This window comes from Onychostoma macrolepis, chromosome 01 (assembly GCF_012432095.1).
Source record: "Onychostoma macrolepis isolate SWU-2019 chromosome 01, ASM1243209v1, whole genome shotgun sequence".
In the NCBI taxonomy this organism is placed as follows: domain Eukaryota; kingdom Metazoa; phylum Chordata; class Actinopteri; order Cypriniformes; family Cyprinidae; genus Onychostoma; species Onychostoma macrolepis.
The window spans coordinates 42,362,974-42,368,973 of record NC_081155.1 but is presented as its reverse complement, the minus strand read 5'-3'; positions in this window follow the sequence as shown (position 1 = coordinate 42,368,973).

Sequence of the window (6,000 nt, the reverse complement as noted above, 5' to 3'; positions counted from 1 at the left end):
AACTTTTTTTTATTTATTTTAACCACCAAAAAAATCATTTAGCATAAATCCCCATTCATAATGCATAATAAATTAATCTAATCCATAAAATAGAAAAATAAAATCATATTCCTTAAAAAGGATTAAGCTACATAATTAATTTTATAGGACTGATGCATAAAGGAATGCTTCATTCTTATTGTTATTATTCTTATTAATAATATTCTGAAAATAATGATACATAATACAATAATTATAATATACAACATTATACAAAATGTAATAATGTAATAATATAATTAATGCCGGTAAATATATTTTTATATATGTAAGTTTTTATCATCTTCATCAGCTCCTCTTTCTTTCTCTCTTATTATTTAGAGATAAATGACATCCCGTAACACAATGGCTTTTGAAGGGTTGGGTAAATACGTTTATCATTCAGTGTCTCTATTAAAGCTAAATTATGTTTTCAACCCTCCTAGACATTCAAGAGGCAAAGGATTGTGCCCCGAGCAACAGATGGGACACCTCCACATGTTGTGATTTACACCATCTGCTAACTGCTGAATGAACAATGGCTGCTGACAAAGGCTTGTATTGTCTGTCACATATCAGGTCTGTGCCGAAACCCCCCGTAGAACACGGTTCCCCAGTGCTCTAATTATTTGCGCCTCTCGCTATCCTGCTGCGCCGAACCTTGTTAAACACTTGTCGCCAAGCTTCCTCAACTCTAATCCCAACCCTGCTAGCTTGCCTTATCTAGATCCTTCAGCGCCTTTGCTTGCCATGCATGTTGAGGAAGAGTCTTTCCAGTTCCTGAGGGAGATTAGATAAGCCGGGTTATGGTTACCAGAGGATGAGGTTGACTGAATATGTGCATTTGTTGTCGGCTTTTATGCTTTCTTGCTTTGTGTTTTCAAAATACCTAAATCTGATTTTTTATTTTTTTATTCTGAACTAATCAGAGTTTTCCATGGCAAATAATCGAAAATTGAGTAGATTCTTACATAGTGTATGCTTTGTTTTACCCAGAACACCTTAGTTGTAGGGTTATTGTAGTACACTAAAACTAAAAACATAGCAAAAATATATACAAAAATAAACATTAACTGAAATAAAACAATATTTTAAAACTTATTGCATTTCAGCTAGTTGACATAACAACATTTCTCGTTTTCATTCAATATAACTTGAAGTTCTGAAATAACTACAACTGAATAAGCTAATATAAACTAAGTACTGATATTTTGGTATCATTGAGAACTATTAATTCAAAATGTTTTGATTTAGTTTTTAATTTTGGATTTTCTGTTTTCATTTTTAACTTAAATATTTAATATTATTGTGTTTTTGTCATTTTTGTGTTTGTGTGAAGAGCTCTTTTCCAAAACGCTATAAATCCATTTTGATTCATTTGAGTAAAAATGTGTTTTTTTTACCAAGAAAGTGGCAAGATGAAAACCACTATTTTCTATTTCAAACTTTCACATACCATCTTTAGGTTATAATAACATTAAAAATTCAAATCCAGATTTTGATTTTCAAAGATTTATTATAAAAATAGATTTTTTTTTTTTCCCAAAATGTAATAAATCCATGACACTTTTTTTCCCCCCAAAATGCAATCCATTGAATCAATATAAAAGTTATTTTTCATATTGAAACTAAAAGGATAAAATAAAAGAAAATTTCATCACGACCAAGAACATGAACAACAATATCACATTAGACCACAGAATTTCCAAAATGACATTTCCCTTACATTCAACTTCCAGTGCATTCATCTTTGTCATGTTACATTTAGTTGACTAGTGCTATACGCTGTATCAACAAAAACATTAATGGCATTAATAAAAACACTTAGACTGACAAGCTACGCAATATCGCGTTCATAATCGAATGCGATTCATCTGCGATTATGAATGCAATATTGTGCAGCTTGTCAGTGATCTATGGCCCTGTGTATTAAATGCCGCTCCATCTGAAAGCACGTGATGGAGATCACATAACCGGCTTTACTGACGAGATGCGCTTGACAATCACATGAGATTTATCGTGCAGCCCTTTTTGTTTGTTTGTTGATCACAAAGTACAAAGTAGATGAGGAAAACTCGGATGCCGGGTGTATTCAGAGCGCCGCCATTACTGTCTACAGTGCGTGGAATGGTGCGCTGTGATTGGTTGAGCGGATATATCGCGTTCTGCAGAGAAGGGAGACTGGCGTTTGTCGCGGTTTGGAAAAAAAGGGAGAAAACATGACAGAATAACATGGCGGATATTGCATTTTGTGTAAAATTAAAAATTGACTTTTCAATACTGACCAGATACAATACTGATTTTGGTGTTAACTCAATTTTTTTAAAAATGGCGTTTATCACGTTTTGGAAAAGAGCTTGTCTTTATTTTTTTATTCATTTTTTTTTATTTCTGTTTAATTTTAGTTATTTTCAGCCCGATTTCACGGCAATTCGTACATATTTTACGAGATGGCTAATTCGTACGAATTCATACGACCTCACTTGTACAAATTCATACGAGTTTTGCTAAATCGTGCGTATTTTACGAGTTGCACAATTCATATGAATTTGTACGAATGACCTACACCTAAGTGAGGTCGTACGAATTATCCACCTCATAAAATACGTACGAATTGGTCGTGAGATAGCGTTGTTATTTTAGTCAATCGAGTTAAACTAAATGAAAACTAGAAACTAGTTGAAATAAAATAAGTTGAAATTAAATGAGAGGTTATTTTTATGTTTTATATTTGTCTTTTTGTTTTAGTTTTAGTTTTATTTAACTATAATAACCATGAGTTGTTTCTTACAAACACCCAGCTTTTGACTACACACACACACACACACACACACACACACATAGTGTGTGTGTGTGTGGTCAAAAGCTGCATGTTTGTAAGAAACAAAATCATAATTAAGGTGTTTTGACTTTAATTTATGACTTTGGGCCAATATACGAGTCCATAATCCATAATAGCACATTCTCCAGTGAAACAGTTTTTCTAATCATCAAATAAGTCAATTAATGTAGAAATGACACGCTAATGAGATATTTAAACTAATGTGAAATCTAGGTGTATACAAGAGGAGAAAAGATCATTTAAAATTGATGTAAAGGTGGCAGTTGAATATATCCATCTATCATCAGCACGCTGCATGCTGGCGTTGAGAAAGTGTTCATGTTTGTGCACCTGAAGTTAAATCTAAACATTATAGAGTAATTCACCACTTTGATTTATAATTTCTCCCTGTCCAAAGCCTTACCTCATAATTCACTATGACCTCAATTCAATCACTACGCTGAATGGTTCAGCACTCTTTTAATTAAAAACAATCTGCTTTTAAATTGAGGGTACCATTAAATTTATTGGTTAAAAAAAAAAAAAAAAAAAAAAAAAAAACTTTCCCTGTTGAAATTGAAAAGCAGTTTTCAATTAATCTAAAGTTCCCTCCCTATTTCTCCCATAATTATTTTGCGTTCATGTTAATTTCTGTTTATTCCATTCCACTATTGATGTATTTAATTAAAAATGAAATGAAAAACAAATGGAAAGGTTATTTGTGTAGAAATATTCCCACATAAAGACATCAAAATGGACAGAAGTGAGTTTGAAAGTAGAGTTTTCAAGCATAAATTTATCTTCTGGCTTTCGCATTAAATGACTGAATAAATTAATTAATTAATGAAAATTGCTTTAGTGTTTAATGGTCTTCCACCATAATGTCCTCTGTGACAAACACCTTGGACGCCGCAGTGCCACTGTATTTATTTTCAGGCTTTGTTTCTCCATCAGTTTAGTAGCTTTGTGAGTGGTCATTAATTACAAAGGTAATTTACAAAATGCATACATTTGTCATCCAAGGTTAATGACAAAGCCTGCCACAATGAATATAATTTTCTCCATAAAATACGCTCCGTGAGTGTGTGCTTATCCTAATGGATACGCTTCCCACACTGTAAAAAGTGCAAATGCGCATCCTAATGAGCTGTTTCTACCCGATCCGACCCTTAAAAACTTTAGTTGGTGTAACCGAGTCAAGTTGTTTCAGGTTGATTAAAAATCAGACAATTTAAAGCAATTCACGTTTGAATTCAACATAGGATGCACTAACTTGATTTGGATGTGTACAGAAGTGCTGATTTTCATCATATGGATAGAAATATCCGTGTGAAACCTTTCACATTATACTGTGCGTTTGTTATTATGGAAAAAGGGGATAATAATTAAATTTTGCTTTGTTCATGACACAGTGTTTTCTTTTTTGGGTCATTGGAGCTTTTATTTCTAAATATTAATATAATATAATATAATACAATATAATAATCTTACTTTTGTGAAAGTCATATGGGTTTAAAACGTGAGGTTAAGGTTTTTGACTAATTATAATATAATATAATATTACATTAATATCAATATTATATTATATTAAATTATATTCCTTATAATAAATAAAATAAATAAATAAATAATAATTGTTTCAGCATTTTATATGGGTTTTGGAATTGTTTTTTTTTTTTTATACAAAGTGGAAATCGTTTTCAAATGCTTTTGTGCAATCCTCCCCCCCCCCACCATCCTCACTCGAATGGTCAAATAAATGCATTTTCATATCACTAAAATCACTATCATTTGGAAATTGCAGGCTTAGTCCCCTCAGCCTCGGTGACATCTTGTTTGGACATGAGCCCAACGTAATCGCTGCTCCGAATCTCAACCGACATAAAAAGACCATGTCAATTTTGTCTACTCTGGCTGAGATCACCATTAAAAGCTCTGTGCCACTTGATGTTGTTGTGTACACTTGCTTGGAGTGCAATAATTGCAGGCATAAAACTCTGCGCGCTTTTGATGCCAGTTTACACTGCGCTTGTGCTTACTTCATGCTTTATGTTGCTGCTGGGCCTCTAATTCACCAGCCTTGTGACTCATTTCAAGCTATTGATTTTGAAAAACAATGATAAGGACTAAGCCGCAAGATGAAAAATAAGCAAGAAAAAGATGTTCTTAATTGAATCGAGCACTGCTGGCAAAACCTTCAGCAAGCTCTCCTCTCATCTACAAGCTAGAATTATAAAAAAAAATAAAAAATCAGAATCAGAATTAGCTTTATTGCCAGGTATGTTTGCACATTAGTAGCTCCACAGTGTGACAGAATGACAGCGACAGGACAGGACACAGATAATTAAAATATATATATATATATATATATATATATATATATATATATGTACAAATATACAAAATGGACAATATGCAAAATAGCACAAACACGATATACAAAATATACAACTCAGTATGTACAGGTATGTTAGTTGCAAATTTGAAATGTAATAAGTATGTGTTAAATAAAAAATAAAAAGTATGATAGTGTTGTGTGTTTCATGTTTATTGTTAAGAGTTCAAATGTTCACGAGATGGATTGCCTGAGGGAAGAAGGCAATCCTAAACCTAAAGCAGCATTTATCTTAAGAGTGACTTTGGTTTATAACAAGCTCAGAGATTCAGGTAGGTCAGTGTTAGGATACCGTGGTAACATGAAAGTGATGAAAGTGTTTTTCGAGACGCCAGATGCAGTCAGTAAATACACTTGGTTTCAACCCGAGCTGACGGTTATACCTGATAGAACTGTACTGATATAATGACACAAGCGCACATTTCTTTCCTGAATGCCTGAAGGTTATTATTCTGAAAGAAGTCAGTCGCAGCAGTCTTCAATATGGTAATTATTCAGAAATATTGGTGATTTTTCAGGTGTGAAGATATAGATGAAAAATGAAGGAGATATAAATGTGGCGTTTCAATAGCTGAATGCTTGCATGAATAGCTTTGAGTTGAAGTTTGCTTAAGTTAAATTGCCAAGGGTTCAAATTCAAAAGTTTGTGTGTATTTGACCGTATTAAATGGTAAAATGCATAATTAAAATACATAATGATATATATATATATATATGTATATATATATTGTTCCGTTTTTTTTCCGACATAAAAACAGTCCTTTAA